Below are 24,485 nucleotides of genomic sequence, written 5' to 3'. Positions count from 1 at the left end.
AGGGTTGGGCTCATTAAGCGCCTTCTGTTTGTTTGAAACCGGATCCTGACTCCTGACACAACGGTTGACGACCAAAATTGGCAGTAACCTAAACAAACCGGTCTGATCGATGTGTCCAGACGGTCTGACCGGTCTAGGCGTCTGTAGACGGTCTGGCATGACCAACCGGTCTGACCGGTCTAGGAGGAGTCCGAATACAATTAGAGTTCTTAATAGATTTAGATCTGTAAATAGGATTTCTTGCGGGATAAGTCTTCCCCACCCTATAAATATAAAGGGTCACGGCCGATTGAAGTAAGAACCCAATCGAATCTATCAAAAACACATCTTTTATCTTTTTATCTTTACCCTACTTTTCCAACCTCGACATGCTGTTCTTCTCTCGTCTCCATGGCGTTTGAGGACGCCTTAGCTGGCCTGCCGATCCTAGGGCAATCCTACACGCGCTTGTCCCGACGGGGTCCCTCCCGGGCGAGCGTTCGTAGGATCGTCGCCGTTCTGCACGGCGACCGGTCTGACCGGTCCCTCTGACCGGTCTGACCGCTCCACGCAGGAGGTGCTGCAAGGAGCTCCTCCTCGCGTCGCGCGACCTAGCGCGCTTGTGTGTTGGCCCGTAAAAGGCGTCAACATATTATGGCGACTCCGCTGGGGAACAAGAATCAGGCTATGATGGCCGATTTGTCAAACCCTAGCAATCCAACATCATCTGAGAAACTACTTGAAGAGTATTCGCGAGAATACGACAGAGCAGTCGAAGGTCTACTTTTGTCATGTTTTCGTATAACGGAGCAAAGAGTCGTGAAGATAAAGGAGTTGCAGCCACCATCCAAAATCGATGTATTAATGGAGATGCAATCTTCAAGTACTTTATCTGATGTTCTATCTGATTTTGTCAAGCATTTGATTCATAAGGAAGATAGTTCAATTTCAACTCCTGTTATTCAAGAGTCGGCTATTGAAAAGCCGACCAGTGATCCTTGCAAAATTTTGCCTATTGTTGCTGGTCAAGTTGAAATTCGGCCGTCTCAAGCCGAATTTGTTGACCCAAAATTCTCTAAAAAGAGTACAGAGACTATATTTAGTAGTTCTACACTCGGGGGGCAACAAAACAAAGGCAAAGGCGCCGGTTGCACCACAACCGGTCTAACCGATTCTCCAATCGGTCAAACCGGCTCTTCTAGGGTTTCGCCAAATAATTCAAAACCTAAGATGGTTAAACCTAAAAAACCCGAGATTGGTGTTTGGAAAACAATTGAAGCCAAAGGCCGTAAAAAGCATCAAAAGGAAAAGCCGAAGCTTATTCATGGAGAGCTTCCGGCTAAAACCAAAATGCAAATTAATGTCAATGATGCTAGTCGGTCTAAAAATTTCAAGCAACCAAAATTTGCTCCAAAACAGAAATTCCGTAAACAGAATCGGCAATGGAGCAATCCTCATATATCCATGCCGTTTCCATCTTATGGAGTACCTCTACATGTACCATGGGAGTTCTATTTTAATATGCATTATCCTTATCCTCCATGGTCTTATAATTCGTATATGCCGTTTCCCCCTAGATATTTTTGTTCAGATTATATTACATATAAGGAATTAGCAATTAAAAAGTCACCACTTACCAACAATGACCGTTTTATTCATAAAAACCGGTCTGTGCAGAAAAAAAAACATAAGGTGACTAAACAAGTCTATCGTGTCAAAAAAGATGGCCGATTATTTAAAAATTCAGAATTAACATTAGAAAAAGAAAAACCGATTATCGAAGAAACATCGGCTAGTTCCGTTGCTCAGATTGTTCCCAATGGAGACCATACTTCAAACAATATAGTCAAACAATGTTCAAATTCGGCTGGGGGGCAAGATAAGAGCATCTATATCGGTTCTGACAGGACCGGTCTGACCGGTCTGAACCTGGAAAGTCTGGTGGTGCAAAAAATAGGATCAAGCCGACCTTTGAGGAGCTTCTGGATAAATACAAGAAGATATTTGCGCAAAAATAAAGCAATCAATTGGAAGGCAAACGAAAAAGGAGTTCTTCATCACCAAGATCAAGAAAGCATCAACGGTCATCGTATTGGTCTTCGTCATTCATCCTGTCAATGCATGTACCATGGTCTGCATATTCAGGTTTGCTTAATCCATAGTTTGGTCATAATCCTTGGCTGCCATATTATGATTATCAGTTTTATATTTTACCAAGGAGCTATGATTTGTATAATCGGCTGCATTGGCCGTCTCAAGATTTTTGTTATTGAACATGCTAAGGAATATAAAGCCGAAATAGTTTGCTGATCGTAAGCTAGAAATTGTTACATGCTAGTTCTCTTAGTTCGGCTATTTTAGCATATTTAAATATAATGTATGGCCGACGTATTGTTAATCGTCGTCCTTAGACAATTTTGGTCCAGAGAAGTGTTCTTTGGCACGCAAGTTTTGCCAAAGAACAGGGGGGCATATGTTGACGACCAAAATTGGCAGTAACCTGAACAAACCGGTCTGACCGATGTGTTCAGGCAGTCTGACCGGTCTAGGCATCTGTAGACGGTCTGGCATGACCAACCGGTCTGACCGGTAGGTCCGACCGGTCTGACCGGTCTAGGAGGAGTCCGAGTACAATTAGAGTTTTTAATAGATTTAGATCTGTAAATAGAATTTCTTGCGGGGTAAGTCTTCCCCACCCTATAAATATAAAGGGTCACGGCCGATTGAAGGAAGAACCCAATCGAATCTATCAAAAACACATCTTTTATCTTTTTATCTTTATCCTACTTTTCCAACCTCGACATGCTGTTCTTCTCTCGTCTCTATGGCGTTTGAGGACGCCCTAGCTGGCCTGCCGATCCTAGGGCAACCCTACACGCGCTTGCCCCGACGGAGTCCCTCCCGGGCGAGCGTTCGTAGGATCGTCGCCGTTCTGCACGGCGACCGGTCTGACCGGTCCCTCTGACCGGTCTGACCGCTCCACGCAGGAGATGCTGCAAGGAGCTCCTCCTCGCGTCGCGCAACCTAGCGCGATCGTGTGTTGGCTCGTAAAAGGCGTCAACAACAATGCAAGTCAGAGTACGAACATAGCCGTCTCCTGACCGCGTGACCGTCCGATCAGAAAAAACTAGCGGACGCAGACAACTTGTCAAGCAGGCACGTCACTGCGAGTGTCACATACCGCCTCCGATTCGCCACTTCCATCAGACTCGCCCGTCGCCCCGCAGCCGCATATATACCGGCGCGGCGTGTAGTCCTCGTCTCGTTTCGTGTGTTACCGCCGGGCTGCTTCTCCTCGGGGCCCCGACGACCTATGCAGCAGCGGCCGCTGAAGAAGGTGCCAGCGGCACCGTGATCGGCATCGACCTGGGCACCACATACTCGTGCGTCGGCGTCTACCGGAAATGGCGCGTGGAGATCATCGCCAACGACCAGGGCAACCGGATCACGCACGCCCTCATGGGTCGCCTTCACCGACGGCGGCGAGCGCCTCATCGGCGAGGCCTCCAAGAACCAGGCGGCCTCCAACCCTGAGCGCACCAACTACGACGCCAAGCGGCTCATCGGGCGCCAGTTCAACAACGCCGCGCTGCAGCGGGACATGAAGCTGCTCTCCTACGAGGTCGTCGAGAGGAACGGGAAGCCGCACGTGCGGGTCCAGGTGAAGGAAGGCGACGTGCGCGAGTTCAGCCCCGAGGAGGTCAGCGCCATGGTGCTCACCAATCCCGGCCTACTTCGATGACGCGCAGCGCCAGGCCACCAAGTACACTGGCGTCATCGCCGGGCTCAACGTGCGCCGCATAGTCAACGAGCTCACCGCGGCGGCCATCGCCTACGGCATCGACGAAAAGGGCCCGGAGAAGAAAGTGCTCGTGTTCGACCTTGGCGGGGGCACGTTCGACGTCAGCATCCTGGCCATCGACAACGGCGTCTTCGAGGTGCTCGCCACCAACGGCATGCATGGACTACTTCATCAAGCTCATCAAGCGCAAGCACGGCCGGCCGGGACATCTCCGGCGACGCCCGCGCGCTAGGGAAGTTTCGCCGCGAGTGCGAGCGCGCGCTCAGCAGCCAGCACCAGGTGCGCGTGGAGATCGAGGCGCTCTTCGACGGCGTCGACATCTCGGAGCAGCTCACCAGGGCGCGCTTCGAGGAGCTCAACAGCGACCTGTTTCGGAAGACGATGGTGCCGGTGATGAAGGCCATGGCTGACGCCAGGCGGCAGAAAAGCGACATCGACGAGATCGTCCTCGTTGGTGGCAGCACCAGGATCCCCAAGGTGCAGTGCAGCAGCTGCTCAAGGATTACTTCAACGGCAAGGAGCCCAGCAGGGGAGTCAATCCCGACGAGGCCGTCGCGTACGGCGCCGGTATCCTCAGCGGGCACGGCAAAGATTTTGTTGTCATCGACGTTGCGCCGCTGACTCTGGGCATGGAGACCGTGGGAGGGGTGATGACCAAGCTGATCCCGAGGAACACGGTGATTCATTCCGACGAAGAAGACGCAGGTGTTCATGCTAGCCCTGGCGACGATGTACGACGCCGGGCGATCCTGCACGCAGTGGAGGAACACGAAGAACACACGCGAGAACACTTGGAACGCGATGAACACGAGAGTTTGGTGCTGCTAAAGAACTGCAGCGTTTTCTGTTCTATCTCTTCCTTTTATTGTGTAGTACAAGAATAGAGCTCAGGTGGCTGCCCGCACTCCGCGCGCTTGACGCGTCCATCCCCACGTCCGCGGAGTTCGTGCAGCACCATCACCCAGGTCGTGCACACGAGCGAGTCTCGCGGCAACGGCCTCCTACGCGCACGGCGACCACAGATCGGTGCTCGTGCGCATGCAAAGCAAAACTAAAAGATGTCATGCAACCTACATGCTAGGCTTATCTAACAAATCTCCTCCTAAGCCTTGCATTTCTCTACTTGATCTTGACGAGACCGAGCTTGTCGCGCAGTTCGCAGAACCGCTCTCGTGCAAGTGCCTTCGTCAGTATGTCCGCCAGCTGCTCGGCAGTACCAACTGAAGCAACATTCACCCTGTCCTCCTCAATGCACTCGCGAATGTAGTGGTATCTTGTATCTATATGTTTGCTGCGATCATGAAAGACAGGGTTCTTACTTAGCTGGATAGCCGATTGGCTGTCGATGTAAATCCTGACCGCCCCTTCAGACTTGCCCTTCAGCTCTGACAGGAGGCGAGTCAGCCAAACTCCCTGGCAGGCAGCTGCTGTGCACGCAATATACTCGGCTTCGCATGAACTGAGTGCAACAACCTTCTGCTTCTGACTCTGCCAGGTGATGACATTCTTGCCGTGGAAGAAGAGGACACCTGTGGTACTCTTGCGAGTGTCAATGTCTCCAGCATGATCAGAGTCGCTGAACCCAACAAGTTGAGCCTCCTTCTCCCTTGTGTAGACACAGCCGTAGTCAAGAGTTCCAGCAACATACCGCAACACTTTCTTCACGGCTGCCAAGTGCTCGGTGGTAGGTTTCTCCATGAACCGGCTAACATAGCCCACCGAGAAGGCCAGATCCGGCCTCGTGTTCACCAGGTATCGCAGTGAGCCCACAATGCTCCTGTAAGCAGTGGGATCAACGCCGGACGCTGTGCTTGCCTTGCTCAGCTTCAGACGTGGCTCCATTGGTATGCAGCTGGGATTGCATCCAACCAGACCAGCGTTCTCGAGTATCTTCGCTGCGTATGCCTTCTGACCCAGGGTGATGCCCCTCTCGGACTGATTCACCTCCAACCCGAGGTAGTAGTGGAGCAAGCCCAGGTCACTCATTTGAAATGTGTCCTTCATCTGCGACTTGAACTTGTCGATGTCGCTTGAGCAGCCTCCAGTGATCACCAGATCGTCAACATAGACTCCCACAACAAGGCGGCGTGTGCCCTCACCACGGAAGTACACGGCATGCTCGGAGTCGCTCCTCCTGAACCCAAGTCCGATCAGCGAGCCATCCAGCTTGGCGTACCAGGCCCGTGGTGCTTGGCGCAGTCCATAGAGTGCCTTGACGAGCCGGAGCACCTTCCCCTCATGTTCCTTGAGCACGAACCCGGGAGGCTGCTCGACATATACCTCCTCCTGCAGTTCCGCATTTAGGAACGCCGACTTGACGTCCATGTGATGCACTGGCCATCCTTCATTCGCGGCGTGCGCCAGGAGAAGACGCACGGACTCCAGACGTGCCACCGGCGCGAACACCTCGTCGAAGTCCACGCCTTGACGCTGCACGTAACCCTTCGCGACCAGCCGGGCTTTGTACTTGGAGATGATCCCGGCTGCGTCCTTCTTGGCCTTGTACACCCACTTGAGGCCGATCGGGCGCGAGTAGTGTGGTGGATCAGCAAGCTCCCACGTCCCATTCGCCTCGATCGCGGTCATCTCGTCGAGCATGGCAAGGCGCCAGCACTCATGTTGCTGCGCCTCGGCGAAGGTCGATGGCTCGGTGTCGCTCGTCAGTAGGAGATGCTCCTCCAGCTCCCGTTGTGCCAGTCCCGGCGGCGAGGTTGGCCCGAGCACGTTGTCGAGTCTCCTGAAGCGAAGAGGGGCGTCGTCATGATCGGCGTCCAGGTCCACGTCCCCATCGCTAGGGGGCGTGGCAAACTCCACTTGCTGCCCAGCGACATGCGCTGGTGTCCATGGCGACGCCTGTGCTGGCGCTGCTGCGGAGGAAGGAGGCGCGGGCGATGCCCACGTGGCAGCAGGGGTTGGCGAGCGCGCAGGAGACGTCGTGGGGGCTGGCGATGCAGCGGCAGCTGTTGTTGTCACCGTGACGACACCAGGGGGCTCCTCCAGCCCCTCCTCGATGACGAAGTCGCCGCTCGTATCTCCCAGCTCCCCGGTCCAGCTCCACTGGCCGCCCTCGTCGAACACGACATCGCGGCTGATGTGCACGCGACGCGTTGTCGGATCGAAGAGGCGGTAAGCCTTGGAACCAGGCTCATACCCGACGAAAATGGTGCGCCGGCTTCGGTCATCAAGCTTCTTCAGCCCCGGCGTCGTGATCTTCATGTGTGCGATGCACCCGAACGTTCTCAGGTGGTGGACGCCGGGTGGACTCCCAGTCCAGAGTTCGTAGGGAGTCTTGCCCCCCACGCTCTTGGAGGAGGAGCGGTTCAGCAGATATACTGCCGTCGTGACCGCCTCCCCCCAGAACACGCCTGGCAGCTCCTTGGCCTTTAGCATGGATCTCGCCGTGCCCACGACGGCTTGATGTCGGCGCTCGACGACTCCGTTTTGCTGGGGAGAATACGGAGCCGTGAGTTCATGCTGCACTCCCAGCGTTGCGCAGTACTCCTGGAAGTGGCTGGCCAGGAATTCTCCCCCCCCCCCCCCCCCCGATCGGTACGGAGGGCGAGTAGTGGCTTGCCGGTCTTGCGCTCCGCCGCGGCCTGGATGCGCTGGATGGCTGTGGCCGCGCCGTCCTTGCTAGGCAGCAGGGCTAGCCACATGTAGCGTGAATAATCATCGACGAGGAGCAAGAAGTACTGGTTACCACTGGGTGTTGGAGGCGAGATCGGTCCGCAGAGGTCGCCGTGGAGGAGTTGGAGGACTTCGGTGGAGCGCCCCAGGGCGCGCTGAGGAAACGGCGTCCGCTTGTGCTTCCCTGCCAGGCAGGCGTCGCACAGCTGGTCGGGCTGGTCCAGCAGCGGCATCCCGCGCACCAGCTCCTCCCTGCCCATCTTCCTGAGCGCGCCGAAGTTGACATGCCCGAAGCGGGCGTGCCACAGCCAGGCGTCCTCCTTGGCGTGCGCCGCCCAGCACACCGGCCGGGCGATGGTCACCTCCAGCACATAGAGCCGGCTTGGGCCCCTGTGCACCTTGGCGAGTAGGCGACGCTCCTCATCGAAGACTCGCATCACCCCTTCCTCGATGAGCACCTTGAAGCCCACCTCATCGAGCTGGCCGACGCTAATGATGTTGGTGGTGAGGCGTGGGATGAAGTAGACGTTCCCGAGGGTGCGGTGCTCCCCGTTCTTGCAGGAGAAGAGGATGGTCCCGCGGCCCTCGATCCGAACTACCGAGCCGTCGCCGAAGCGCACCGACCCGACGACGCCTGTGTCCAGGTCGGAGAACGCGTCACGGAAGCCGGTCATGTGGTTGGTGGCTCCAGTGTCCAGGACCCATCGCTTCAGGTCCCGGTTCTCCGGAGCGTCGGTGACGGCGAAGACCTTAGCCTCCACGATCTCAACCCGAGTCGGAGGCGGCGGTGCAAGGAAGCCAACGACTCCTGCGTCGGGGACCAGCGGGAGCGGTGTGGAGTTGGGCAACTCCACGGCTGGGCCCCTCTCGTCCACCACCCCGTATGCGAACATGAGGGTGGCCTCGTCCTCCTGGGCCGTGTAGGCCTCCTCCTTCACCTTCAGTTTTCCGCGACAATCTTGGGCCCAGTGTCCCTTTTTGCCACAACGCTTGCATTCATCGTCCAGGCTGGCCCGGCCCGTGTTGCTGCACCCTGTAACAACCACCACGCGGACAGTCCGCGAGGTGACGGCGGACAGTCCGCGAGGCGTCGCCCAGATATTTATCTGGATGGGCGTGGGACCCACTCGTCAATCCTCTCTTCTTCCTCTTTCCTTCCAGAGCCGAGCGGAGCTCGAGCTCCCGCGCCATCGTCGCCCCTTGCTTCGATCTCCCTCCTCCGTCCACCAGACCTCGATTCCTCGCGCAGGAACCTTCCTCGTCACCTCCTCCACCTTCCCAAACCCCTAAACCGGCTTATCCCCGGCTGGAATCTTTCCACCACCGCCGGACACCATTGGGGGTGCTTGAAGCTTGCTTCACCGCCGATCCGCCTCTCCGGTCGCCCTCCACTCGAACCGACTGCGGGAATGGAGTCGTGGTGAGTTTCTTATGCTTCCCAGCCTTTTTCCCCTTCCATGGCGTGTCGCCGGCGCCGGAGCACGGCCTCCGCCGTCGCCGCCGCCCTTGCTGGCGCCTAGGGCGAGGGTCAGGAATTAGTTATCGCGGACGGTCCGCCTGGGGGGCGCGGACGGTCCGCAGGTCAGGTTAGTTTTGTCCAGAGACGATGTTGCCTCTGGTTGTTTTTGCAAGATTGATTGCGGACAGTCCGCTATCGGGGAGCGGACGGTCCGCCATTGAGGCTCAAATTTGTTCCAGAGACGATGTCGTCTCTGGAGGTTCGCAGGGGTGAACTGCGGACGGTCCGCTACTAGGGCGCGGACAGTCCGCAGTAGAGTCTAGGAAATTGTCCAGAGACGTTTTCGTCTCTGGTGGGTTGAGTACTTGAACTGCGGACGGTCCGCCAGGGGTGGCCGGACAGTCCGCAGGTAAAATGGGAAAAAGTTCCAGAGACGTTGTTGCCTCTGCTGGGTTGGTAGGATAGTGCGGCGGACAGTCCGCCACTCGGGCGCGGACAGTCCGCAGGGTATTTTAGTTAAAGTAAACTAGTTACAATTCTTGGGCTGCACTCATTTAATACATATGCATACGTGTAGCATCCGCATCTGAGGGAGCCGTCTTTGAGGCGATCGCGGCACCACAAGAGCAAACGACGCAAGCCCAAGAGGAGAGGTGTGAGCACCCGGCCCAAGGCCCGTCTGGCCCCAGTGTTGAGCAGCAGGCGCAAGGCAAGCCCCGGTGCACACCCTAGTATTTTAAATTAAGACACCTATGTATGTTTCTACTACTTGTGCATTAAGTTCAGGAATTGTTTGGAACCCTAGTTGCATGATTCATAGGATTCCCGGAGTTATACTAGCATGTATAGGACGATAGTTGTGCTAAGCTTAGCGTTACCGGTAGAAGACGAGTGGTCTCCTGCACTCGCGAGATGTAGAATGTTAGGAGTCGAGTAATTTCCGGTTACTCGCGAGATACGTTATTATCTTTATATGATTCAGTATGTGAGATTGGTTTTGAAATGAACATGGAAATGTGAGACCGGGCGGGGATGATGGATAGGTATGGCAGCAGGACAGGGTTCCTGGGTGTCTTAGCCCCGTCTGTGTCGATTAAGGACCGGTGGATGTGGCAGTGCTGATCGGGGATTGAACTGTACTAACCGCATGCCGGGAGTAGGAGGTAGTCGAAACCGGTAAGCCGAGTACTGCCTTGCTTCGAAAGTACAGGAACCCGCACCCAACTCCTGGGGCGAGTCGAGTAGTCGTGGAGAATTGGGATGCATGTGTTTACTTTTGGTGGTCTCACGTTGAGCTCGGCTGACCATATGTCGTTGGGCTGGTTCCTGTAGTTCGAGGCGGGGAGGGGAATGGTTGGTATGTATAGTCCGACGGGGCAAATACGTGCCGTGTTGGTTAGGTCCACCTTGCAAGGTTAAATCGGATCGATTCGCCGTGTCTCGCGGTTATGAGGGCCTTGGTCTCTTTGTCACACCGTAGCAAAAATGTAGAATATGAGTTAGGAATGTTTATATAAAATATTGAGCTCACCAAATTATTTTGCTTGCATCACCATGATTGCTATAGTAGGTCTTCGCGAATATGAGATGAGAGTTAATTTTTATAGAATCTGAAGCTAAAATAATGAAAGTAAGGAATTACTTTAGTTGCTTTTTCTGCAAAATAACCACCAGCCAAAAGCCTCGCATGTCTAGCTATGTGGGCTAAGTTATACCCACTGGTCGGGTAAGCCTTGCTGAGTATTAGAATACTCAGGGTTTGTTGCCAACATTATTTCAGGGCACGCAGATGTAGACTTCTGTCCCTGCTGCGCCAAGTTCATCCGCCGGGATGCAGAGGGATGGGTGGTCGTGGAGCCGGACGTCTAGTTAGGGATCTCTCTAGGGCTCACTTTTGGTAGCTGTAGGCCCCGTTCCTCTAGACGAACCAGGATTTCAGTATTGAAAAGTTTGTGAATTACTCCCTCCGTTCGGAAATGATCTACGTATTTTGACTAGGAAAAGTCAAACTTTATAAACTTTGACTAATAATTAGTTAAATTATATGTATAATTAGTTTATAAAATTTATGTCAATACATATGTATTCAAAGAGGTTTTGAGATGACATTGAGTTATTCGTAATTGACATTATATTCTGAGTGATTAATAAAAGTCAAACTTTACTTCGAATGACTTTCTCTAGTCAAAATATGTAGATCATTTCCGAACGGAGGGAGTATGTATTTATTCAAACTCGGTTTGTAAAACTTAAGGTCAAGTTCTATGTATATTTGTTGTATATTCAATTATGTGTCGTGCTTGTACCATCTGCGCCCACCTTCGCGTGGGACTATCGGTGATGTTTCGATCGGGACGTGGGTTGCGAAAGGATCGCCAAATTAAGCCATTAAGCTAATGAGCCTGATGTGTTCAAATGACGGCCATTACGCTTAATTAGAGTTTTAATTTGGCGGTTCCGTCACAGCTGGTATCAGAGCCGAAACGCACCGAGGGTGGTACAGGCATGACTAAATTTCGAGTTTTTCTAAAAATATAAAAATGGGTTTTGTGCGTAGGGCGAGCATGCATCTCATTTTTGGAGGGTTTTTGGGGTTTTTCCGTGGGAGTTGGTGGGGGTGTGAGTCTACGATCCTAAGGACCTTTGTAGATGACGTACGGATCGAGAGGGTTGGTAGGGGGGCGTAAAAGGTTGCGAGAGTATCGTCGGTCGGACCGGAGGCACTGTCGCGAGGCATGTTCAGCGGACAGTCCGGTTAGGACCCGCGGACGGTCCGCCAGACCTTGAGAAAAATTTACCAGAGCCGGGTGGAACTGAATCTGGTTGACAGTGCGCACGGCGGACGGTCCGCAGACTCTCCGCGGACAGTCCGGTCGACTAGGATTTTGGGAAGCGGACGGTCCGCCCATGTACTGCGGACGGTCCGCCGTACTAATTTCGGCTGGACCAGGGCAGCTCGGTCAGACCAATTGGTGGCGCCGATCGATCGCCTGGCCCCGCCTGCTAGTATCCTTCAGAATTGTTTTGAAGCCCTACCTTCTGCATTGTGCCATGACTTGCAAGGATTAATTTGCTATCGGTTTTGTCTTGATTTATCTGGATGAGGGAACTAACCTCGTCATGGTTGAATGCAGAATGGGAGAACCACCGAACCCTCCTGAGTTGGCCCAGGCCATTGCGGCCATGCTCACTGGGCGCGATGAGCAGACGGCACTCCTCCGTGAGCTCGTGGCGCAGGGCAGAGTGCCGCAGCCTGGACCTCACCATCAGCCGCCTGCTCCTGGATATCCAGAGTTTCTGGCTACTCAACCACCGCTCTTCCATAAAGCGGATGAACCGCTGGAGGCAGACAGCTGGCTTCGGACTATCGAGTCCAAATTCACCCTACACCAGTACAATGATGGGGACAAGGCAGGATTTGCCGCTCAGCAGCTTAGGGGCCCAGCACGCACATGGTGGGACAATCATGTGGCAATGTTCCCTGCGGACACCCATTTCACTTGGGCACAGTTCCGGGAAGCCTTCAGGGCACATCACATTCCAGCGGGGGTGATTAGAAGGAAGCTCACCGAGTTCTTGGCCCTGAAGCAGGGCAATAACAGTGTACTACAGTACTCCCAAGCATTCAACACTCTCTCACAGTATGCTGGGTACCATGTGGACACTGACGAGAAGAAGCAGGCCTGTTTCAGGCAGGGGCTCAGTACCAAGCTCCAGGATCGCTTGGCGATGGTCAGGTTCGACAGTTTCAGTGAGCTAGTCAACGGGGCTATCATACAGGAGGACGCCCACCTAGCTCACAAGGCAGAAAAGAAGAGAAAGGCGCCGGCAGCGGGGTCCTCTAGCAGTGCCCCTCAGAGGTTTCGCTTGGTGCAGTCGGGCCCACAGCGAGCTCCTTTTCAGCACCAGCCACAGCAGCAGTGGGGATACAGGCCCCCTCAGTACACTCAGCCACAGGGGACGGTCAGGCCTCCTGCTCCTCAGCAGAATGAGCAGAAGGTCTGGGTGCAGCAGCCGGGGGTGCGCCCCAATCTGTTTCCGTGCTACAACTGCGGGCAGCCGGGTCACTTTGCATGGAATTGCTCAATGCCACCCAAGCAAGGCCAGCAGTCGAGCCAGCAGGGTCAGAAGCAGCAAGTGGCCCACTTCAAGCCGGGGCAAGTGCACTACACCACCCTCGAGGGTATTCCTGAGGGAGCTCCAGTGATGGCGGGTACGTTCTCAGTAAATGAACAACCCGTTACAGTATTATTTGATTCAGGGGCGTCTCATACCTTTATTAGCAAGGGGTGTATTGTTAGGCTGGGATTAAAAACTGAAAGCATGCCCAAGCCATACCACATTCATTCGCCTGGGGGGAAGTTAATCACCAATCAGTTTGTTAAGCAAGTACCCCTACAGTTGCAAGGAAAAATTTTCCCTATGGCCCTGATAATGTTACCAACCCAAAGGATAGATATTATATTGGGTATGAACTGGATGGAGGGTCAGGGAGTTACCCTGGACACGACCTCACAATCTAATCTGTGCACATCAACTCCTCTATTCATGGTAGTATGACTTTAAATTTGAGGGATCCAGCGTCTTTGACTCATGCGGTGCACCACGCCGAGGGCAAGAAGCTAGAGGACATACCAGTGGTGTGTAAATATCCGGACGTCTTTCCGGATGATTTGCCTGGAATGCCGCCTGATCGGGACGTGGGTTGCGAAAGGATCGCCAAATTAAGCCATTAAGCTAATGAGCCTGATGTGTTCAAATGACGGCCATTACGCTTAATTAGAGTTTTAATTTGGCGGTTCCGTCACAGCTGGTTTTCTTGGGCTAGCAGGATATTATCGCCGGTTTGTACCGGAGTTCTCAAAAATTGCTAGGCCCATGACCGAATTACTCAAGAAAGGAGTGAGATTTAGTTGGGGCAACAATTGTGAGCAGGCTTTCCAGACCTTGAGAAGACTTCTGACGTCTGCTCCTGTCCTGGCTCAGCCAGATATCACTCGACCATTTGATGTTTATTGTGATGCATCAGGTATGAGTTTTGGCCGCATTCTCATTTCCGCCTTTGACTTAGCCAGGTATGATTCTGGCCTTGATGTTTGTATGTGATGCATTAGGAACGGGCCTTGGCTGCGTCCTTATGCAAGATCAGCGGGTGATAGCTTATGCTTCCAGAGCACTTAGGCGACACGAAGAGAACTATGCCACTCATGATTTGGAATTGGCAGCAGTGGTGCATGCGCTGAAGATTTGGCGTCATTATCTTCTGGGTAATCCTGTGCATATATACTCCGACCACAAGAGTCTAAAGTATATTTTTACTCAGAATGAGCTAAACTTGCGCCAGAGACGGTGGTTGGAATTGATTAAGGATTATGATCTGGAAATCCACTATCACCCGGGCAAAGCTAATGTGGTAGCAGATGCGTTGAGCAGAAAGGCAAGTTGCAATTGTATCTCAGTAACCCCTATGCATGCAACTCTATGCCAAGAGATGGAGAAGTTGAATTTGGCTATAGTAGCTGAGGGTACACTTACTCATATTACCCTCACTCCAACACTGCGGGATCAAATTATTGCCGCTCAAAGAGATAATATTGGCATGGAAAGGATTAGGCAGAGGCTCATGGAAAGTGACCCTCGTGTGGCATGTTTTCAGCTAGATGGCGAGGGTGTGTTATGGTTTAAGAACCGGCTGGTGGTACCTAAGGATTTAGAACTCCGGAAACAAATTCTTGATGAGGCTCACCTCTCTAGGTATTCTATTCATCCTGGCAGCAACAAGATGTATCAGGATCTGAAACAGCGGTTTTGGTGGACAAGGATGAAGCGGGAAATCGCAAGTTATGTGTCAGAATGTGACACCTGTCGGAGGGTTAAGGCTAGCCACTTGAGATCAGCCGGCCCCTTGCAGCCATTGAGTATTCCATCCTGGAAGTGGGAAGACATTAGTATGGATTTCATCGTCGGTCTACCCAAAACTTCCAAGGGGTATGACTCGATATGGGTTATTGTAGATCGTCTCACCAAGTCGGCCCATTTTCTACCGGTAAAGACCACACATGCGGCGAAGCAATACGCTCAGCTATATATAGATCGCATTGTGAGTCTTCATGGAATTCCAAAAACAATCATTTCGGACCGGGGTGCTCAGTTCATTGCCCGGTTCTGGGAGCACTTTCATGCCGCCCTCGGCACTCGGCTCCTCCGCAGCTCAGCTTATCATCCCCAGACTGACGGTCAGACAGAGAGAATAAACCAAATATTAGAGGACATGCTTAGAGCTTGCGTGCTCACCTACAGTCAGAAATGGGATGAGTGCTTGCCATTGGCCGAGTTTGCTTATAACAACAGTTATCAAGAAAGCATCAAAATGGCTCCATTTGCGGCCTTGTATGGACGGAAATGCAGAACGCCTTTGAATTGGTCAGAAGCGGGGGAGAGAACTTTCTTTGGGCCCGATATGGTGAATGAAGCAGAAGAGCAGGTTCGGGTCATTCAGGAAAATTTGAAGATTGCCCAATCCCGACAAAAGAGTTATGCGGACAAGAAGCGTCAATCCACCCTGTTTCAAGTAGGGGATCATGTCTATCTGCGGGTATCTCCAATGAAAGGGGTTCAACGGTTCGGGGTGAAGGGAAAGCTCGCACCTCGCTATGTTGGGCCTTTTCTTATTGTTGAGCAATGTGGGCCAGTGGCATACCGTTTGGAGCTTCCTGCCCACCTATCCGCGGTTCATAATATATTCCACGTATCTCAGCTCAGGAAATGCCTCCGTGTTCCGGAGAAGGTGCTTGACATTGAGAAACTACAAGTGGAACCCGATCTTGTCTATCCCGAATACCCAATCAAAATTGTTGATCACAAAACCAGGGTCACTCGGAATCAAACCAGTGAATTCTATAAAGTGCAATGGAGCAATCACTCTGAGCGGGAAGCTACTTGGGAGACGGAGGAATTTGTTCGGACTAAATGTCCGGAATTACTACAAGTCTACCAAGGTACACCCCAATTTATAACTCTCCCTTTAGCTATTCCTTAAATCTCGGGGCGAGATTTCTTTTAGGGGGTAGGATTGTAACAACCACCACGCGGACAGTCCGCGAGGTGACGGCGGACAGTCCGCGAGGCGTCGCCCAGATATTTATCTGGATGGGCGTGGGACCCACTCGTCAATCCTCTCTTCTTCCTCTTTCCTTCCAGAGCCGAGCGGAGCTCGAGCTCCCGCGCCATCGTCGCCCCTTGCTTCGATCTCCCTCCTCCGTCCACCAGACCTCGATTCCTCGCGCAGGAACCTTCCTCGTCACCTCCTCCACCTTCCCAAACCCCTAAACCGGCTTATCCCCGGCTGGAATCTTTCCACCACCGCCGGACACCATTGGGGGTGCTTGAAGCTTGCTTCACCGCCGATCCGCCTCTCCGGTCGCCCTCCACTCGAACCGACTGCGGGAATGGAGTCGTGGTGAGTTTCTTATGCTTCCCAGCCTTTTTCCCCTTCCATGGCGTGTCGCCGGCGCCGGAGCACGGCCTCCGCCGTCGCCGCCGCCCTTGCTGGCGCCTAGGGCGAGGGTCAGGAATTAGTTATCGCGGACGGTCCGCCTGGGGGGCGCGGACGGTCCGCAGGTCAGGTTAGTTTTGTCCAGAGACGATGTTGCCTCTGGTTGTTTTTGCAAGATTGATTGCGGACAGTCCGCTATCGGGGAGCGGACGGTCCGCCATTGAGGCTCAAATTTGTTCCAGAGACGATGTCGTCTCTGGAGGTTCGCAGGGGTGAACTGCGGACGGTCCGCTACTAGGGCGCGGACAGTCCGCAGTAGAGTCTAGGAAATTGTCCAGAGACGTTTTCGTCTCTGGTGGGTTGAGTACTTGAACTGCGGACGGTCCGCCAGGGGTGGCCGGACAGTCCGCAGGTAAAATGGGAAAAAGTTCCAGAGACGTTGTTGCCTCTGCTGGGTTGGTAGGATAGTGCGGCGGACAGTCCGCCACTCGGGCGCGGACAGTCCGCGGGGTATTTTAGTTAAAGTAAACTAGTTACAATTCTTGGGCTGCACTCATTTAATACATATGCATACGTGTAGCATCCGCATCTGAGGGAGCCGTCTTTGAGGCGATCGCGGCACCACAAGAGCAAACGACGCAAGCCCAAGAGGAGAGGTGTGAGCACCCGGCCCAAGGCCCGTCTGGCCCCAGTGTTGAGCAGCAGGCGCAAGGCAAGCCCCGGTGCACACCCTAGTATTTTAAATTAAGACACCTATGTATGTTTCTACTACTTGTGCATTAAGTTCAGGAATTGTTTGGAACCCTAGTTGCATGATTCATAGGATTCCCGGAGTTATACTAGCATGTATAGGACGATAGTTGTGCTAAGCTTAGCGTTACCGGTAGAAGACGAGTGGTCTCCTGCACTCGCGAGATGTAGAATGTTAGGAGTCGAGTAATTTCCGGTTACTCGCGAGATACGTTATTATCTTTATATGATTCAGTATGTGAGATTGGTTTTGAAATGAACATGGAAATGTGAGACCGGGCGGGGATGATGGATAGGTATGGCAGCAGGACAGGGTTCCTGGGTGTCTTAGCCCCGTCTGTGTCGATTAAGGACCGGTGGATGTGGCAGTGCTGATCGGGGATTGAACTGTACTAACCGCATGCCGGGAGTAGGAGGTAGTCGAAACCGGTAAGCCGAGTACTGCCTTGCTTCGAAAGTACAGGAACCCGCACCCAACTCCTGGGGCGAGTCGAGTAGTCGCGGAGAATTGGGATGCATGTGTTTACTTTTGGTGGTCTCACGTTGAGCTCGGCTGACCATATGTCGTTGGGCTAGTTCCTGTAGTTCGAGGCGGGGAGGGGAATGGTTGGTATGTATAGTCCGACGGGGCAAATACGTGCCGTGTTGGTTAGGTCCACCTTGCAAGGTTAAATCGGATCGATTCGCCGTGTCTCGCGGTTATGAGGGCCTTGGTCTCTTTGTCACACCGTAGCAAAAATGTAGAATATGAGTTAGGAATGTTTATATAAAATATTGAGCTCACCAAATTATTTTGCTTGCATCACCATGATTGCTATAGTAGGTCTTCGCGAATATGAGATGAGAGTTAATTTTTATAGAATCTGAAGCTAAAATAATGAAAGTAAGGAATTACTTTAGTTGCTTTTTCTGCAAAATAACCACCAGCCAAAAGCCTCGCATGTCTAGCTATGTGGGCTAAGTTATACCCACTGGTCGGGTAAGCCTTGCTGAGTATTAGAATACTCAGGGTTTGTTGCCAACATTATTTCAGGGCACGCAGATGTAGACTTCTGTCCCTGCTGCGCCAAGTTCATCCGCCGGGATGCAGAGGGATGGGTGGTCGTGGAGCCGGACGTCTAGTTAGGGATCTCTCTAGGGCTCACTTTTGGTAGCTGTAGGCCCCGTTCCTCTAGACGAACCAGGATTTCAGTATTGAAAAGTTTGTGAATTATGTATTTATTCAAACTCGGTTTGTAAAACTTAAGGTCAAGTTCTATGTATATTTGTTGTATATTCAATTATGTGTCGTGCTTGTACCATCTGCGCCCACCTTCGCGTGGGACTATCGGTGATGTTTCGATCGGGACGTGGGTTGCGAAAGGATCGCCAAATTAAGCCATTAAGCTAATGAGCCTGATGTGTTCAAATGACGGCCATTACGCTTAATTAGAGTTTTAATTTGGCGGTTCCGTCACACGCCCCTCAGGAGCGCCCCTTCCTCCCCGGCCGCGCAGTTTGCCACGGCGCTTACCCCGGCCGCCGGAGCTTGCTCCTCCGCGGCCAGAGTCGCCGTCCTTGTGCTTGTAGCGGTCCAGCCACTGCTCCTCCGTGAGCAGCAGTTTGCCGCCCGAGGCTTGGGGCGACGGTGGTGGTGGCGGCGTGTCGACCTCATCGGCCGCCCGGAGCGTGCCGGTGACCTCCTCGATCGTCAACGTAGAGATGTCAACGAAAGATTCCATGGATATGATGAGTTGCTTGTACCTGGGACGCGCCACTCGCAAGTACTTTGCCACCACCTTGGCCTCCGGCTCCGGATCGCCGAGCACCTCGAGGCGCTGCACGATGCCGTTCAAGCGGTGCGCGAAGTCCTCAATCGGCTCTCCGTCGCGGAGAGCGATCGTCTCGTACTCGGTGCGGAGGTTCTGCGCAGTCGCCTTGCGCCGCCTCGCGTCGCCGATCCGGAGGGTCTTGATGGCCTCCCATGCGTCCTTCGCCGAGTCCTTGACGGCGAGCGTGGACACCATCTCCGTGGGAACGGCGCTGCAGATGGCCTCCAGTGCGGTGCGATCGTCGTGGTACTCGCCGTCTCCTGTGTCGACGACGTCCCACAAATGGCGCGCCTGGAGCTTCAGCTTCATGAGAAGAGCCCACTCGTTGTAGTTCGTCCTCGTCAGCTGGGGCCAGTTGCCGGAGCTGCCGGTCTCACGAATCACGTGCTCGACGATGACTTCGCGCGGACGGCGCGACTCGCGGCGGTACTGGCGTCGGGCGTCGCGCGTGCGCGAACGGTGCGGCGGGGAACGGCTCGGCGACGGCGTGCGTTGCGGAGTCTTCCCTTTGGGCGATGCTGGTGGCGTCTTGGTGCCACCTGACGACCCAACCTTGGGCGGGGAACGGCCACGGCGCGGCGGTGACGCCATTGGAACGCGACGGAACGAGCGCTCTGGCTCTGATGCCAATTGCTAGCCCTGGCGACGATGTACGACGCCGGGCGATCCTGCACGCAGTGGAGGAACACGAAGAACACACGCGAGAACACTTGGAACGCGATGAACACGAGAGTTTGGTGCTGCTAAAGAACTGCAGCGTTTTCTGTTCTATCTCTTCCTTTTATTGTGTAGTACAAGAATAGAGCTCAGGTGGCTGCCCGCACTCCGCGCGCTTGACGCGTCCATCCCCACGTCCGCGGAGTTCGTGCAGCACCATCACCCAGGTCGTGCACACGAGCGAGTCTCGCGGCAACGGCCTCCTACGCGCACGGCGACCACAGATCGGTGCTCGTGCGCATGCAAAGCAAAACTAAAAGATGCCATGCAACCTACATGCTAGGCTTATCTAACAGTTCACCACGTTCCAGAACAGGCAGACCACCGTGACCATCATGGTGTTCCAGGGCGAGCGCAGCATGACCAAGGACAACAAGCTGCTCGGCAAGTTTGACCTCGCTGGGATCCCACTGGCGCCAAGGAGGACTTCGAGGACGTGTGCAGCCCGGTCATCTCGGCAGTCTACCAGAGGTCCGGCGGTGCACAGGCAGACACCTACGATGAGGATGATGGCCATGATGAGCTTTAATTTAGTTACTAGATTGTCAGCATTATTAGCTAGCTATTAATAATTTAATATAGTTCTGTGTCCATTTCTTTACAGTAAAGCCAGTAGTAACTAGCAAGGTTGCCCACACAAATAGCGCGGGTAGCTAGATTGTTTTTTATACTAACATTTGTATATTTTACTTAAAATAAGTTTATTTAAATGATATTATTTTCTATTATCATTTTTTTATTGAGGTGGCCCCAACCAAGATACTGTCTTTTTTATCGTCATACTTGTGGTATGAAATCTGAATTCATTTTCATGACAAAGGGGAGGTTAGTTATCCTCCTCATGCTAACCATTTGGTTTTTCTAATAAATTGATGGCATTAATTTGTGGCACTTGATTTTTTTTCTTTTGTTTACATATAAATCATGGTCGCTTCTATTTTTATTTCAAATATCTATTTGAAATATAGTCTTATTTGATTATTTCAATTCCGAAGCCACGTAAAAACTAATAGTAATATACCTAATTTATTATTTGGCGGGACTCCATGTGAATATTTACTTGTACAAAATTTATTTTTTAATTTTAAAATTATTGGAAAATACATAGGGAATATGTTCTCAATATGCACATCCTTTGCTATAGGAAAATCAATTTTTCCTCTCTCTCTCTCTCTCTCTCTCTCTCTCTCTCTCTCTCTCTCTCTCTCTCTCTCTCTCTCTCTCTCTCTCTCTCCCCCTCCTAGCCTTTCTTTCCAACTCACAAGTCGCACACATTGTTGCCTACTACATATGTGTTCTCATGCAATGATGAAGCCTCTACCTTCCGCCAGGTAATTCAATTGCTCATTCTTGTTTCTTGTATATGCTAGCCTCTAATCTTTGTCCAGTCTTCCCTCAAAAATCATTGTCCAACCTTCCGCTAGGATGGTGGATATCCTCACCACCTCTCCGTCACTAATGGCCATGGATCCTATGAGATGTGCTCTAGCTTTTAGATAGAGATGAAAACGAAAATGCTGATTCCCAATTTTTTAGGATTGTCTTCAAGATTATTTTATCAACTTTGAAGGCTAAATGAAAATAAAAAAATAATTGAAAACATGAAAATGAAAATAGCAAAAATATGAAAATGAAAACAAAAATAATTTGAGCGACTTCCGATCGTTTTAAAAATATATCATATTTTTGCAGTATTCTATCATATTTTATCGATAAATACCATATTCACATACAATGCTGGCACACACCTTACTACCTATATTTTTAGAGAGTCGTGACTCATTTATTCTAACCCTAAATCAAAACCTAGCGACCTGAATTATGGGGCAATGGATAGTTTTATGGATGGCGGTATTAATGTCTAAATTCTTAGTATATGAAATGAGATACATGTTATGGATGGATGGATACTTAGATTAATATCTTAATCATCAATACTTGTGTATGAAATGGTTAGTGTTATGCTCCATGCTTTGATATATTTATTATTTTTCAAAATATCGTTTCGATGGGCTTGGATCATTATTGATATGTTCTCGTTCTTATATATTTGTTTCCGAAATTACCATAATACCGATGCCGCTTTCATTTTTGATAATATTGTATTATTTTCATTCCAATAAAAAGATGTGAAAGTGAAAGTGATGGAGCCTTTCGCCCATAATTTCCAACTGTTTTTATCCCTACTTTTAGACAACGTGCACTTGATTTTACATGACTATTTTGGAGAATTCAATTAAAGTGGGTCTGTTGCGTATAATATGTCATATATATTTATTTTTTGTTGAGTACAAAATCCTTGCTTTAGTCTTTAAAAATACTGATTCTTAGCTTCACTATTCATGCAGTCGGCCACACCTCTTGTAACATCACGATATTTGATGATCTTTTCTTGAAAAAGTATTTATTGAATTTACTTGATTAATTGCTTGTGTCGATTAGTTCCATCTTATTTTTTCTGGACTTTCTAGGCCTGTATCTTTCCATTTATCTAGTTTTTGATGTTTTTCATTTGAAAATTCTAATAATCAAAATTTGTAAGAAAACGCATACAACCGTACTCCTATGAGCATATTCAAGAGACCGAGCCGGCAGATTTCTGAGATTAATGAAGTCATCATAGGCACCTCGCTGTCAATAGCACATCACTTACCACTAAAAGAATAACACAGGTTAAATTCTGGAATAAATCCATAAAAATGCAAGCACCCGTGCCGAGTCGATGACTCAAATCCGAGTGGGTAGGTTCCACCACAGGAACCTTACCAGATGAGCGTTACACTTAGTTCGCATTTGGTATGGAGTTTTTAGGCATGCTAGACCATTTAAATCTTAGTTATTTTTCTGCTATCGCACCGCTTTTATCCATTACATGTTATGGTGGCATCAGATTTTTAGCGTTGCTATCTCTGATTCCTGCCCGCAACAGTTGGAGTGATCTAGGGAGCTCAGGTCAACCTCAGTGGAGTTTCATAAGAGTTTTATGGGCAATTAATTTTGTTGATGTGGAAGTATATTTATGAAGAGTAAGAAGTAATTTTGTTGATGTGGAAGTATATTTATGAAGAGTAAGAAGTGAAAGTTTTATGAAATGTGAAAGGAGTTTTATCCCTATAAAACTCATCCGCCACAATTATAGATAACTGTGCAATAAAAACATGCTTTGAGACCGGTCTCAGTGAAGTTGGGGAAGCCTGGTATAGGGAGCCAACCGAGTCCAGAAGGCATAGGTGGGAGACAGAGGAGTTAGGTGGTGCTCATAGCATGGGCGTCGTGCTCGATTGAGTGGTGGGCGGATGCCACGGCAGCTCCTCCATGTTGTGTCGAGGAAGACAATGAAGGGGAATATTAAATGAATCGAGATTCTGCTAGCCTCACATGTTGCTGCCGCATGAGGATCTAACCTTGATTTTCTAAAAAAACATTCATATATTTTTAATGTTTCCTCATTTATTTGCACTTAACCAAAAACGGATGGACATGCTGTTTACGATGCCGCCTTTCATTTTTTCCTTACCTGACCGGAAACATGATTACGGAAAGATGGAGTCCAAATTCTTTTCAAGTTAGGAAAAGTAATGAAGTCATGGGAAATAGTAAATTATATTCTGTAGAATAATATTGACCGTTAGATCTTCATAAAATCCAACGGTGTAAATTCTTCTTTTTTTTAGATTAACATGAGAATTTCTATACCCTTTCGGCGAACGTGGTGGCTTCTTTTAACACTATTGTATTAAGATAATAGATTTGGATTTGTAAGATGTAATTTGAACCTTTGTTATAGTTATTATTATTATTTCTATTTTTTTCTAATACGCAAAAAGCTTACGCATCTTTTTATATTAAGAAGGAGAGTTTTACAGACGCGGTGAGGCGCCAAATGGGAGGTATGAATATACATGAAGCGCTCCTCCCTTACAAAATATTATTATTTCTATTATATAAGACAAAGTTGAAATTATATGCTCTATTTTTAATAACGAAGATTTAAAGCGGTCCAAATAGGACTCCCCACACGCAGTAAAGACTAACGAGCACCATTAACTTTTATACACACTGACGCACAGTGGATAATACTATGTGGAATGTACCATGCTGTCCGAGAAAAACCAAAAGCATTGTGGCCAAAAACAGAGGGCAGCCAAGCACTGCACTAACCGAATATTTTCTGAACTAACTGCTGCTGCTGTTTTACAAGGACCTTTCGCCCTTTGGCAACTAGGTTTTCAATTGCTTCATATTGGAGATCACAAGCATTTCCAGTCACAAAGTAGAAGATCATGCAATGGACATCTTTCTCGGTAGTCCAAAATGAAATTCCGTAATCATTTCCTCAGGTCTAGTAGCGTGCGGGGCACAGTGAACTAACCGGCGAACTACTGTAGCTGCTGAACCCGTGTGACCGACGGACGACAGCTGTGTTGCGTGTATTAGTAGTAGCAGCTTCTTCTTGGTGAAGGGGTTACATGCTCTGCTCTGCTCATCCCTGCTGCTGCCCCTTGCTCCATCTGTTCCCCTTTCTCTAGCGTGGGTGGGTTTAGCACAGCACAACCACTGCCAGGGTTCTCAAATTCAAAATCGCCCACCCGGCCATCTCCGCAGCACTCTTCACCGGCACCCTCCCTTTCGGTCTCCGCCGCTTCGTCGCCGTCGACCATGGCGGCGCTCCTAGCCCGGCAGGCAGCGCAGGTGCTCCGCGCGGATGGAGGTCCCCTCCTCTTCCACGCCAACAACATCGCCGGCGTCCCAGCGCACGAACCCGCGCTTCGTCGGAGGCCGCCCCGCGGCATCCGCTCCCTTCTATGGCGGCGGCGTGGGCGCTTCGTCGGAGGCCGGCCGGCG

General features: G+C 51.0%; 1 pseudogene; it reads left to right on the top strand.

Moving 5' to 3' along the window:
* Window positions 1–843: 843 nt before the first annotated feature.
* LOC120653721 lies at window positions 844–20,209 on the top strand (annotated as a pseudogene).
* Window positions 20,210–24,485: the final 4,276 nt, after the last annotated feature.

The sequence above is a fragment of the Panicum virgatum genome, chromosome 1N (genome assembly GCF_016808335.1).
Source record: "Panicum virgatum strain AP13 chromosome 1N, P.virgatum_v5, whole genome shotgun sequence".
Taxonomy (NCBI): Eukaryota; Viridiplantae; Streptophyta; class Magnoliopsida; order Poales; family Poaceae; genus Panicum; species Panicum virgatum.
This window is presented reverse-complemented; position numbering and strand designations above follow the sequence as displayed.